The sequence below is a fragment of the Paramormyrops kingsleyae genome, chromosome 1 (genome assembly GCF_048594095.1).
Source record: "Paramormyrops kingsleyae isolate MSU_618 chromosome 1, PKINGS_0.4, whole genome shotgun sequence".
Classification (NCBI taxonomy): Eukaryota; Metazoa; Chordata; class Actinopteri; order Osteoglossiformes; family Mormyridae; genus Paramormyrops; species Paramormyrops kingsleyae.
Genome location: NC_132797.1, coordinates 32,971,434 through 32,985,552, shown reverse-complemented (window position 1 = coordinate 32,985,552; position 14,119 = coordinate 32,971,434). Strand labels below are relative to the sequence as shown.

Sequence of the window (14,119 nt, the reverse complement as noted above, 5' to 3'; positions counted from 1 at the left end):
GTATACATTATAATGGTCAGTATAAGAATTAAGGATGCTTTTTGCTGCATTATGAGGGTATTTATAGTGCATTATAGAGGAGAGCTCCATAATAAATGGCTATAATGTTTTATGGCTTATTCTAAGTATCTATATGCATGTTGATAATGCTTTATCAATGCATTATAATGTGGTATGCATGTGTTCATAGATTGTTATAGACGTGGTATTCATAGAAAGAGTTACTATAATTCCATATGCATGTAATGTGTCACTCGATTGCCTAGATAATGTCACCTAAATACACTAGAACCACTTTCCAGTTCGTGAATTCAGTTTTTTTTTTTATTGTGATTCCTAGATAGATAGAAAATGGTCAAAGCCAATTTACCACAGACACAGTCATATTGTCAGTAATAGTTTCAACTGGTAATGCCAACATAAATATTTTGATTTATAACTTGAAGAGTGACACAAATGTATGTTACTTGTAGGTTCATCTTGTACTTTTACTGGTTTGATCCCTTGATTGAAAGACTCATCCAGCTCTTTCACATTAACATTAGTAAATATTAGCACGATTATAGAAGTCTAACCAACCAGCACACAGCAGGAAGTCCGTGCTAAAGTGAAATCCAGGTCCTTTTAAAAGAAATGGTTGAAATGGTAGTTTACAAACCCCATCATAGCTCATAGTGCCCCTCCTGACATGGATTAGGTGGTCACTCTACATCTTACTTGCAGTACACAAGGCCAGTAGGATCAAGTGATATCATCAATGATCTGCCGATTGCTACTGTAAGTAGAATCCTTACACTTATAATGTCTTTTAACAAAAAAATGCTGTATTGTACTCATTTTTCAATGTATTTGCTGAACATAATCTTCTGTTGCATCAAATACACTGTACCATGGAGTCCTCCTAATTAACCTCTGATGTATGAGCTCTCAGACTGCTGGCAAAATAGATGTTTTAGCCTGTGAGTGTGAAGATGCAGTTTCTTTAGCGGAGATAATTATGTTTTATGTTTTCACATGCCGCTCACTTAATAGGCCTTAAGAGAAACTATAAAATGAGCAATAATTTGCTGGCTTTTATTGTAGTTGTCAGATGTTCCGACCACAATAACCCAAATTACAGTTTATATTATAAAACTGGACCTTGTTCTGGTTTTATGCAGAAGTAGATGGTGCGTCTAATGGCAGAGATACCACTGTTCCGCAGCAATAACATGGAAATATGAGGGGAACCACCAATGTAAACTTCTTTGTAATCAAACAGAAATACATCTATGATCAAAAAGATTTGAACAGTTCTGTGTTCATTTCATGGGCATAAATACCAATAAACCACACACACCTAAAACAATTCCATTAGATTTTGGCATTGTCAGCGTGAAAGGTCAACAATAATCTACATAATTGGATTTTATTAATATTGAAAGACCAAACCTAACTGGAAATGACAGACCATCGATAATATAAATTAAGGCCAATGGAGAAGCTGTAGTATGAAGACTGTACAAGGCCGGGTCCTGTAGCATACAGATTTAGCATGAGTACTAGGAGGTCTACAGCTGTAGCATACAGATTTAGCATGAGTCCTAGGAGGTTTACAGCTGCAACATACAGATTTAGCATGAGTCCTAGGAGGTCTATAGCTGTAGCATACAGATTTAGCATGAGTGCTAGGAGGTCTACAGCTGTAGCATACAGATTTAGCATGAGTGCTAGGAGGTCTACAGCTGTAGCATACAGATTTAGCATAGAGAGCTAGGACGTCTATAGCTGTTGCTTACAGATTTAGCACGAGTGCTAGGAGGTTTACAGCCATAGCATACAGATTTAGCGTAAATGCTAGGAGGTCTACAACTGCAACATTCAGATTTAGCATGAGTGCTAGGAGGTCTACAGCTGTAGCATGCAGATTTAGCATGAGTGCGAGGTCTACAACTGCAACATTCAGATTTAGCATGAGTGCTAGGAGGTCTACAACTGTAGCATACAGATTTAGCATGAGTGCTAGGAGGTCTACAGCTGTAACATACAGTTTTAGCATAGTGTGATATGAACAAATTGTAAAAGAATATTTGGGTCTAATAATTCTCTGCAACATGAAAGATAAGATAAAGGGAATATATAATAAGTGTTCTGTCCTTTGTTTGGCCTTGGTGCATGATTGTGTGATTAAAGAATTATTTTATACGGTTCTGTCAGTGGGACACAGTGGTGTTAATGTTTATCCGTTTATTTAAAGACGGTTTAATAACTGCTTGTTATTCACTGGTTGGACATTTTCACAGTAGTTAGGAGTTTCCAGACACTTCTGTTTGATAAAGTCGCCTTTCGGTCCCCCATATGATCGTGCTAAGGAATGAAGCAGCTGTAGCTGTTTCTATCGTTAATCCTATTTTACTCGTCCGGGGGCCTTTCTGACTGTTCATGGAGCAAGTTTATGCAGCTGTTTTAGAGGTTTCTGTTGCGTTGAATCTGTGCATCTGGTCCACGTTTTTCGAGGAGGATCAAACCCCACTGGGTGGCAAGGTGGTGCACTGGTTAGCACTGTTGCCTCACACCACTGGGACCTGGGTTTGAGTCTCAGCCTGGGTTATATGTGTGTGGAATTTGCATGTTCTCCCCATAGTGGGGTTTCTGCTAGGTACTCCAGTTCCCCCCCCCCCCCCCCCCCCCACAGTCCAAAGACATGCTGAGGCTAATTGGAGTTTCTAAACTGTGAGTGAATGGTGTGTGATGGGCTGGTCCCCTGTCCTGGGTTGTTCCCTGCCTCATGCCCGTAGCTTCTGGGATAGACTCCAGACCCCCCACAACCTGGAAGGATAAGCACTTTGGAAAATGGATGAATGGATCAAACTCCACAAAGTGAATGCGCGGAAAAGGCTGGCTTTAGATGACAGTGTCATGAAAATTATGCTTATTGTGAATGGTGATAGTAGCACATATCTTAACGAATTGGAATAAAAGCAGAAGAAGGAGCAAGGTCTTCAAACTGATTTGTCCCTAAAAATCTATATGTTTGCGGGGATGCAAAAAAGAGCAGCATTAGCTTTCCACATGCTGCGTGTGGACGCGCGCGGTGACTCCACGCTTTAATTAATGAATTTATTTTCCTCTTGCGATCCGATCGATTGAGAATAATTGGAGGGAGGGGGGCTCACGATCGCAGACGCACGTTCCCTCAGACACCACCGACAGCGCAGACGTGCGCGGCACCCCTCCGCCAGGCGCTCACTCGCTCTCCACACCATCATTTCGTGCTTCGGAGCGCAGCCTCTCTGCTTCATTACTTTTTATCGCTGCGAAAACCCGAGTCTAATTTAATTTACAGCCACCGGAGAGTAATAACATAAAATCAATGCCAAGAAGATTATATTTCACCGTTAAAATTGCTTAAGACAGAATCGAGCTTCGGCTTTGTGTAATGGAAAAGAAAATATTTATTAAAGTTCAAAAACTGAGATAATAACGAGGTTAAAGATTTACATCGTATGTATACGTAAAGCTGTCACTAAAATGCCTAGGCTTTTCCCCATAGATACTGAGGGTGGTTCACAGAATTCTATTTTTGGGATTTTATGATTTGATGGGATTTACCTGAGCAGCATGCTGAACACTGGAATACAGCAGCACATGCTGATGGTGGTGTTGGTGCCCCAGAATTACAGAGTAGCCCCTCCCCATGGCACAGCAAAATGGCTCAAAAAACCCCTAAACACATTAGCATGAGCGTCAGATCCAGATGCATCAATTCATTAAAGCCGTTAATGGCAAAGTGATAAGATCAGAATGATAAAATGATTAAAATATGTTTTTATAACTTCTTAGCCGTTCTGACAGTAGTTTCTTTTTATTTTATTTTTCAGCGGATTTTCCTCCCTAGAATATGAACTTAAATAATTCAGGCCTGGCTTATTGCACTGAGCTGAGGATAAGAAATAACAAATTAAGCACCATTTCTGTTTTTGGAGATGGAGCCCAGTTAATAGTCTGACTGATCTTAGACTATGGAGTCCAGTTAATAGTCTGACTGAAGTTCGAATTGTAGAGTATCCTACCACATCTATACTTGGTAAGTATTCTTTCAATATGCTTTCATTGACCAACCAGTTATTACAAAGAGTATGGAGAATGTGAGTAGTGTGGCCATCTCTCCATCTAGATTGCTTAGATTTAAGATTTGGAGATCAGCGTCGACACACTACAGTGCCAATGATTCTAACGGGTCTGGATGCTGTTCAGCCAAATGACTATTTCAATATTAGTCTAAATACTAGAACTCGTGGCCATAAGTGGAAATTAGCGGGAGAACATTTTAAAACAAATTTGAGGAAGCACTTCTTTACACAGCGTGTAGTCAGAGTATGGAATAGTCTTCCTGCTATTGTAGTGGAAGCTAAAACCATGGGTTCCTTTAAATCAGAGCTAGATAAGATTTTAACAACTCTGAGCTATTAGCTAAGTTCTCCCCAAACGAGCTTGATGGGCCGAATGGCCTCCTCTCGTTTGTAAATTTCTTATGTTCTTATGTTTCCTCTGCATTAAACCCATATATGACATAGTAGGAGGCAGCTAATTGGGTCTGGGGAGCAGTGCTTTGGGGTGGTACATTGCTGGTCAAGGATTCAAACCAGCAATCTTGCAACTACAAGTGCACGTCCCTAACCATTAGGCCACTACTGTCCTGTTAAAACTATGTCCCCCATTAGGAACTATGGAGCTCTTGATTTGTGGTGTCTATTTCCTATTAACTGACGGTGATATGATTAATTGTTGGATCCCAGTCCTGACCGCTCTGTCAGAATGACCTGAATAGTCTCTTCCGTTACGGTGGCCTTTTGTTTTTTTGCAGTTGTACTGGGAGTGGATAATCCATTAGTGCTAATTCAGTGTGCTTTTTTTAACTCATTGAAGTCGTATGTCACCCCTCATTCTCCATCTGTAAACACTGAATGACACATCCCTTTTTATAGCCAGTTCCTTTAGGTTTGTCATGCTCTGATGCATATCAGGCCAGTATGTAAAGCAAATGTTAGGCACAATCTTGAAATGGCACCTGATCATCATTAGATTAGTGTATGTGAAAACCATTAATGCCAGCAGAAAGCAGCTACGGCGTGAGTTAGCATGATGAATCTACTTGTTTCAGAATAAATCTCTGAATGAAAATCACACTTTCTACTTTGCCATCTAGTCCATAAGGAACTGAGTCCCTGAGATTTAAGTAGCATGGCAGGGCGTAAATCACACTCCGTGAGACTTTTATTTGTTTTTTTTTTTCCTCATAACATTTCATATGATCCCTCATCCTGTATTTCTCACTGTTCAGTCTCCCTTTGCATCTGGACCAAATCAGGGCATTTGTGTCACAGTAGTTACTGGGAAATTATACCTTACTATTAAAATTCTGATTTTATGTAACTGCATACTTGGCTGATTCCGGCACCTCATTGATCACTCTGTCTCCCTGTTTTCTGAAAATAGAAAACTGTTTCCTCATGTTGTATTAGTCGCGGAAATGGTCTCATTTTAGCCAGTGGCTTAAATAATGCTTTAAGCATCATTGATATACCACAAATCCGGGAGGAGAAAGTCACACTTCCATCATGACAAGGTACTAAATTCACCCTTAAAATGGTACCTCACTCTTGGGGAAGTTGACTCAGCCACCCTGAAAGATTTACTCCCCCCCCCCCCCCAGAGCATAGTGGGAGATCACCGGTCCTGGGGATTATGGATTTGCTTCCATGATGAATGGTATTCTGCTAGTCAGTCTGGCTCAGCACCAATGTCACAAATCTCAGAAGACATATCCAGTTGTTGTCAGTTTCATCTACATTGCCATCTCAGATGCCGACCTTGACGCCGCGGTGACTCAGGAGCCCTGACTGCTTTGCCTCGAACCAAATGATCACGTCCAACATGGGGGGTCCACGCTCACTGCCTGACAGCTTTGCTCTGTGCGATTCACCATCCTAAAGACTCCTTACGACATCAGTGATGTTATCACTTTATGCTTTTTTCCCCCTGTGACTCATACTCCGATTCGCACTTTAACTTGTACTGTGACTCGCACTGTGACTCACACTTTTACTTGCACTGTGAGTCGCTCAGGGTAGCTCTTCCAAATGGATGCGGTCCCCCCCCCTTCCCATGCGCCTCTTTGTGTTTTCGTTGTTACTGTCTGCCAACACACTCCCAGCTTAAGCGGAAGTAAATACCACAAATTCCCTCCTCGGCTAGCTGGTGGCGCTAGACTATGCTGCACAATATGCGCTCATCTGTGAGCAACATCCTAGCGCTAAGCGCCCAGCCCCCGTTATCCTCCACCGGCAGTCGCGTGTCACATAACATCACATTTCCTGCCACTCACTGCTCAGCTCGCCTGTATAATTAGTCTCATTAGGCACTTTGCTTTTTGGTAAATAATACACAGGCGTCTTGAGGGTTTGTGGTAAATATAAATCATCCCCAAGGCCATTGTAGGCATGGATATCAAAGCGACCCGTTGGCAAGGTACTGTAGACTCTCTTTTTTGTAAACACACCCTTTCTGTGAGAAGCATGACGGAGACATGAGCTCCCATCCCTCGTGTGACTCTTCTGACTACACCAAGAGGAGGTTGTCAATGCCTGAGTGGCAGTTAAGCACGGTTAGATGATAAAATGGCTCATGTGGCTGATTCCCATAGAAATGCAGTGATGTCACCCACTACTTACTGCTTCAGTGATAACGCTGGATTCCATGGTCACCACCGAGAGTGTGAAGGTGTCTTCGCGGACCTGAAGTCCATGGCCTCTGAGTGTTTTGTTTTTAAGCATGGGGCTTTGACCATATATGTGACCAACCAAACCCACATCAGCACAGTAACCCGAGACAGCGACCGCTGGTGACCCGCTGTGTCAAGCATTTCATTTAGAAAGCAAATAGGAACAGGCTGAATGCCATGATGATGATGATGTATTCCTGATATTTTTTTGTATTTCCGGAAAGCCCTGCAGGGTTGGGGTTATTACTAAGTGAGATGGAAATGTTATTCCAAGATGAATTATTTTGTGTTCAAATGAATAAGAAAATTGCTTACAAGCACGGGAGTGATAAATAGGGGCAAACAAGAAGAATGCAGCCCTTACAAGCCTCTTAATGTACCTTGATAGTGGGACTGGAGCCCGCAGGATCCGTGAGACGCTGTTATGAATGAGAGCGCGAGTCGCACGGTATGTGAGATTCGCACCATTTGGTCAGTAAACAGTGGCAATAATCAGCCCGAGACATAAATAAGAAACACATACAGTATGTTTATGTGAGACGGTGGCTCTTGTGAACGCAGTATGTTTCCATGGCGATAATCAGCCTTGGAGGTAAATAAGAAACACATAGAATATGTTTATGCGAGACAGGGTCTCGTATGAATGTGGTATGTATCCATGGCGATAATCAGCCCGTGAGGTAAATAAGAAACGCATACAGTATGTTTATGTGAAACGGGGGCTTGTGTAAATGTGGCACATATCCATCGTGATAATCAGCCTGGAGGTAAATAAATAACACATACAGTATGTTTATGGGATATGTGGGTTTGTGTGAATGTAGTATGTATCCATGGTGATAAGCCGTCGCCCAGCCTTCTCCAGACTACGCGATGCTCCTTCCTGTCACATGTTAATTAGCTCACCTGTCACTGGCCCATTCCCTCCTCATGGCTGCCAACCTCATGTCAGGGTGTCAGGGATGTCTGAAATTAGGCCGGAGCACCACTCTGACCATGTGGGAGAAGTGTTTATCCAAACAGCAAATTAAAGAGGCATTTGGCTGTGCAGATGCATCAATGGGCAGTCTGCACGTTTCCTCCTTGGGCAACCGGATGCTGGATGCCCACAACTGCTCGGTGTGGCGACAGGCTCGGCACAGGAGCACCCACATGTCTTAGAGATTCTCTGGTGGATTCAGAGCTTTAATCATCACATCAGAAGTCCACTCCTCAGCCTGAACCAGCCAGCCAATCCAGTCCCTCAATATATAAACGTGACACGGGTCTCCAGAGAGCTCCGCTTTTTTAGGATGAGGGAAGGTAAACAGCCGCGTGTCGCGGTTTTCACACTGCACTCTCACTGGCAGTACAGTTCAGGGTCACAGCAGCCCATGGGCCTGTGGGTGGGAATTTAACACCCCGCACACATGAGGTGTGATGATGGCACCCTTAGATGTGAGGTATGCTCCTTTCAATTCGATCCAGACTGCACAGTCAACCTACAGAAGATGTTACGTATGGGAATCAGGCAGAAGGCTGCTGTCATGCGTGGGTATCGGGCGGAGGGCTGCTGTCATGCGTGGGTATTGGGTGGAGGGCTGCTGTCATGCGTGGGTATCGGGCGGAGGGCTGCTGTCATGCGTGGGTATCGGGTGGAGGGCTGCTGTCATGCGTGGGTATCGGGTGGAGGGCTGCTGTCATGCTTGGGAATCAGGCAGAAGGCTGCTGTCATGCGTGGGTATCGGGCGGAGGGCTGCTGTCATGCATGGGTATCGGGTGGAGGGCTGCTGTCATGCGTGGGTATTGGGTGGAGGGCTGCCGTCATGCGTGGGTATTGGGCGGAGGGCTGCTGTCATGCGTGGAGGGCTGCTGTCATGCGTGGGTATCGGGTGGAGGGCTGCTGTCATGCGTGGGTATTGGGTGGAGGGCTGCTGTCATGCTTGGGAATCAGGCAGAAGGCTGCTGTCATGCATGGGTATCGGGCGGAGGGCTGCTGTCATGCGTGGGTATCGGGTGGAGGGCTGCTGTCATGCGTGGAGGGCTGCTGTCATGCGTGGGTATTGGGTGGAGGGCTGCCGTCATGCGTGGGTATTGGGCGGAGGGCTGCTGTCATGCATGGGTATTGGGTGGAGGGCTGCTGTCATGCGTGGGTATCGGGCGGAGGGCGGCTGTCATGCGTGGGTATTGGGTGGAGGGCTGCTGTCATGCGTGGGTATTGGGTGGAGGGCTGCTGTCATGCTTGGGAATCAGGCAGAAGGCTGCTGTCATGCGTGGGTATCGGGCGGAGGGCTGCTGTCATGCGTGGGTATCGGGTGGAGGGCTGCTGTCATGCGTGGAGGGCTGCTGTCATGCGTGGGTATTGGGTGGAGGGCTGCTGTCATGCTTGGGTATCGGGCGGAGGGCTGCTGTCATGCGTGGGTATTGGGTGGAGGGCTGCTTTCATGCGTGGGTATTGGGTGGAGGGCTGCTGTCATGCGTGGGTATCGGGTGGAGGGCTGCTGTCATGCGTGGGTATCGGGTGGAGGGCTGCTGTCATGCGTGGGTATCGGGTGGAGGGCTGCTGTCATGCGTGGGTATCGGGTGGAGGGCTGCTGTCATGCGTGGAGGGCTGCTGTCATGCGTGGGTATTGGGTGGAGGGCTGCTGTCATGCTTGGGTATCGGGCGGAGGGCTGCTGTCATGCGTGGGTATTGGGTGGAGGGCTGCTTTCATGCGTGGGTATTGGGTGGAGGGCTGCTGTCATGCGTGGGTATCGGGTGGAGGGCTGCTGTCATGCGTGGGTATCGGGTGGAGGGCTGCTGTCATGCGTGGGTATCGGGTGGAGGGCTGCTGTCATGCGTGGGTATGGGGTGGAGGGCTGCTGTCATGCGTGGGTATCGGGTGGAGGGCTGCTGTCATGCGTGGGTATGGGGTGGAGGGCTGCTGTCATGCGTGGGTATCGGGTGGAGGGCTGCTGTCATGCGTGGGTAGCGGGTGGAGGTGTTGCTGTAACATCAGGTCTGTCTGACACCATCTCTGACTCACATTTATCAGGAACTTTCTCTATTTTTGCCTGTTTCTTATTTTTGCGGTTCTGTGTTTTTCTTATGGATAGGTCAGCCTGCCCCAGACTAGAGGGGAGGTTAACCATAAAGATCATTAAGTCCTAGATCTATGCGAGACTGGCGAACAGCCGTGTGTCTGTAATAACTGCGCCTCGGGTCCCTCTCCCACAGGACAGAGAGACGTCTTTGTGACACGCTTGCTTATTCCGCACCTTCCACCTTCTGGAGACCCAGAGTGGCACCTGTGACTTCCGCTCGCTCTCATCAGATTGACAGAATGCATTTATTGATGGTGTCATCAATACTTGAACTATGTGACCAAGAGCATTAATTTTTGCATCCAGTAATTCCACAGTTTACAGCTCAGAGTGTAAATTCAGTCAAATCGGAGGCTGTAAATAACTCATTGATTTGTCTAGGAAGGAGCAGATTTGCCCTGTCCCAAAACATTTCTTACTCTTCTTCTTCCATGAATGGAAAAGAGAATTTCAGATAATGGTTCCTTATTGGCTTGGTGGTCCAGCTTCCGAGAAACACTGCTCCAGACCCCAGACAGACATACTCTCTTTAAGGGTATTTTGATGTAAATTTTATATTGCAGTTCCTCCTTTTTGATTTCTAAAAGACAGTATTATATAATCAGGGTTAATTATTGCCTTTTGTTAAAACGTTGGGTATGTAGAACTGTTGTAATTGTTTTGTAATTGTTTATTAATGTAATTATTACAACCTAATTAATAAGCTGTTTATAAACCATTCATAAACCATTTATAATGGTAGTCGTATTGTAAACTATTACCAAATGTTGTAATTACAAGAAGAATAGCTGGATTTCTGTCTGTATTTCAATGGTTGCCGTCTTTTGGAGTAATATACATTAATGCATTATTCTGGCTTGCTAGACAAAAGAAACTTTTTCATTTTTTTCTGTAAACCGACATATAACTCTAACAAGGAAGCCGGTATGTATGTATTGAGGAAGCCTGTATGATAAAAATTTAGAACGGCTGCAGCACAAGTAACAGAACAAATCCTTTGACCGTCTGGTAAGGAAAACGCACTAGAGGGACATGCAGGTTTTTACTGCTCTCCCAGCTGAAGCGTCCTCACAGTAATATGAGAATAAGCGATGCTATTCAACATTAAAGATCCTTTTACTCGGAATTTAATATGAACGTTTTGCTGTGTAACATTTCTTCTGTTTTTGTGTAACTCACTTCACTGGCTTGTTATTTAACACACACATTTTATTACAATTAATTGCAAATCTCAATTTGGGTGCTTGTATGTGTTGTTACTGCGATTCACACACAGACATAAAGACACATCGATAAGAATTTAATGGGATGAAGATGTTTATTCAGGTATGAATAGTGTGTGAATGCGAGAAATGTTCTTGATAAGAAGTTGCATAAATGTTACCCATCAACGCTGTAGCATTTGTTATAAAGCACAGACATGTGTTATAGGTTAGGAAGACGCTTCTCACAGCACGAACAGCCACTGAGCAATGTGACCAGATCTTCTATACTGTGATCAGAACAAAGGCTGCCAGCTTTAATTATGATGGTAATATTTCAGTTCTGACATGGGCCATTAATGATATGGTGTGGGCATATATGTAGAATTTATAACTGTAAATATTGATTTGACAAATAATTGAAATAATAGCTAAATGAGAAATTAAGAAATTTTGTGCAGAGTTACTGAGCAGCTCAGAGATTCTCTCCTTGGATCCATCTTATATTTGGTTACGATCACAATCAGCTGAAAGCTGATTTATTTCTGTACCTGAGAAATACTTCACAGATCATGTGGGAACACTTGTCATGGACAGCTGCTCTAACAGCCCTGTAACGAGCATGGGAGTGCTACAGAAAAACGCAGGGAGCACAACTCCCAGCATGCACTGTGACCCCACATGACCAATCAGAATGCCGTTACTGAGGAGGTCACAACCTCTCACCAACTGAGGGAGGGAATGAATAAGCAGGTTTATTGCAGGCTGTGTTGGAAGAGAGGATTGGCAGGTTGAGGATAAATATTTATAGAGCACCAGGATGTTTTTCATTCATAGCTGCATGTTCAAGTTCGATCTTCAAAAATGCTGAAAGTTTCAAGCATTTCCAGCAGAAACAAAAGATTCCCTCCTAATGTTATATAGGGTCCTTAATCCTGCTCTAAAACTTTTTTCTCAGAATTCTGACTTTAATGTCAGAATTCTGATTTTTTTTCTCAGAATTCCATTTCTCAGAGTTTAGAAAAAAAGTCAGAATTCTGACATTAAAGTCAGAATTCAAATAATATTTTCATGGTGGCCCTAATCCTCTTCCGTACATTTCAGTAGATGCTATTTGTCCAGCTTCTGCGCAGAAGCAGGAACCTCACATCCCCTGTACAGTGACCCCGCATCCAGTTCCCATCTGCCGGCACCTCACTCTACTCTCTGTAACCTCACATTCCCTGTACAGTGACCCTGCATCCAGTTCCCATCTGCCGGCACCTCACTCTCCTCTCTGTAACCTCACATTCCCTGTACAGTGACCCTGCATCCAGTTCCCATCTGCCAGCACCTCACTCTACTCTCTGTAACCTCACATCCCCTGTACAGTGACCCTGCATCCAGTTCCCATCTGCCGGCACCTCGCTCTACTCTCTGTAACCTCACATCCCCTGTACAGTGACCCTGCATTCAGCTCCCATCCGTCGGCACCTCACTCTCCTCTCTGTAACCTCACATTCCCTGTACAGTGACCCTGCATCCAGTTCCCATCTGCTGGCACCTCACTCTATACTATGCAAACCTCACATCCTCTGTACAGTGACCCCACATCCAACTCCCCTCCCCCAGCACCTCGCTCTTCACTATGTAACCTCACATCCTCTGTACAGTGACCCCACATCCAGCTCCCATCCCCCCGGCACCTCGCTCTCTGCTATGTAACCTCACATCCTCTGTACAGTGACCCCACATCCAGCTCCCATCCTCCTGGCACCTCGCTCTCTGCTGTGTAACCTCACATCCTCTGTACAGTGACCCCACATCCAGCTCCCCTCCCCCGGTACCTCGCTCTCTGCTATGTAACCTCACATCCTCTGTACAGTGACCCCGCATCCAGCTCCCATCCCCCCGGCACCTCGCTCTTCACTATGTAACCTCACATCCTCTGTACAGTGACCCCACATCCAGCTCCCATCCCCCCGGCACCTCGCTCTTCACTATGTAACCTCACATCCTCTGTACAGTGACCCCGCATCCAGCTCCCATCCCCCCGGCACCTCGCTCTTCGCTATGTAACCTCACATCCTCTGTACAGTGACCCCGCATCCAGCTCCCATCCCCCCGGCACCTCGCTCTTCACTATGTAACCTCACATCCTCTGTACAGTGACCCCGCATCCAGCTCCCATCCCCCCAGCATCTCGCTCTCTGCTATGTAACCTCACATCCTCTGTACAGTGACCCCACATCCAACACCTATCCAGCAGCTCCCCACTCTCCTCTCTAACCTCCGTATTGGCTTTATCACTCTGCCGATTCACAAGCACTTTCTCTTCAAAGTTGCTAGTGTCTGTAAGTTGGAAAAATGTTTTTATTGATCCATTTTCAGTCGCACATCTACCCTCGTTATGTTTGTTAGGGTATAAGAACAATCTTTTCATGTTGTTTCTAATACTTTGATTGATTGCATTAAAATTTAAAAAATGATGTTTAGATTAATCTTGAGCAAAAATATGAAACCTAATGAAGTGTAAATGTTCAGTTTTTAGATCCAGTATGAGAGGAGGAGAGATCATTCAACTGTCAGAATGAAACCAGTGTATAAACACTAAGGCCAATCAATCCTATAGGCGACATAGGCAGTCACCCAGGGCACCAACTTCTGAGGGGGTGCCGACATGCCAGCCAGTATCACTTTGCCTCAGATGAGGGGCACCAGCAATGATGCTCGCTTAGGGCGCCACGTGGGCTAGAGCCGGTATTGAAAAACATATCAGCTGCTGCATTTTACATTCACACAGAACACAATATTAATAGCTTATGCAGTTTCCCATCAAGAGCGTTTATGTGTCCGATGAGTTCTGGTCCATGTATCTGAGTAAAAAAGGGCATGTAGGCCTAATAAACATGAACTGGTAACAATACAGAATACAGATATTTACAAAATATTGCTCATAGATGTGCGCTCTAGCTGATGAACTGCTCGTCAAATGACACTAAGTTCAAATTTGCCGCTGTACTACTGGGGGTTTAAGTATTTAAAGGTTTAATGTGACTTTTCACTGGAGTGTGCTGTGCTGGTTCAGTATAGCGGCCCCCCCCCCCAAAGT

The 14,119-nt window shown here is 45.0% G+C and overlaps 1 protein-coding gene across 6 annotated transcripts in view; it reads left to right on the top strand.

The window, feature by feature from the left end:
• Positions 1-14,119, top strand: part of ntng1a (netrin g1a) — a 72,717-nt gene that overhangs the window by 32,313 nt on the left and 26,285 nt on the right. The window lies entirely within an intron of this gene.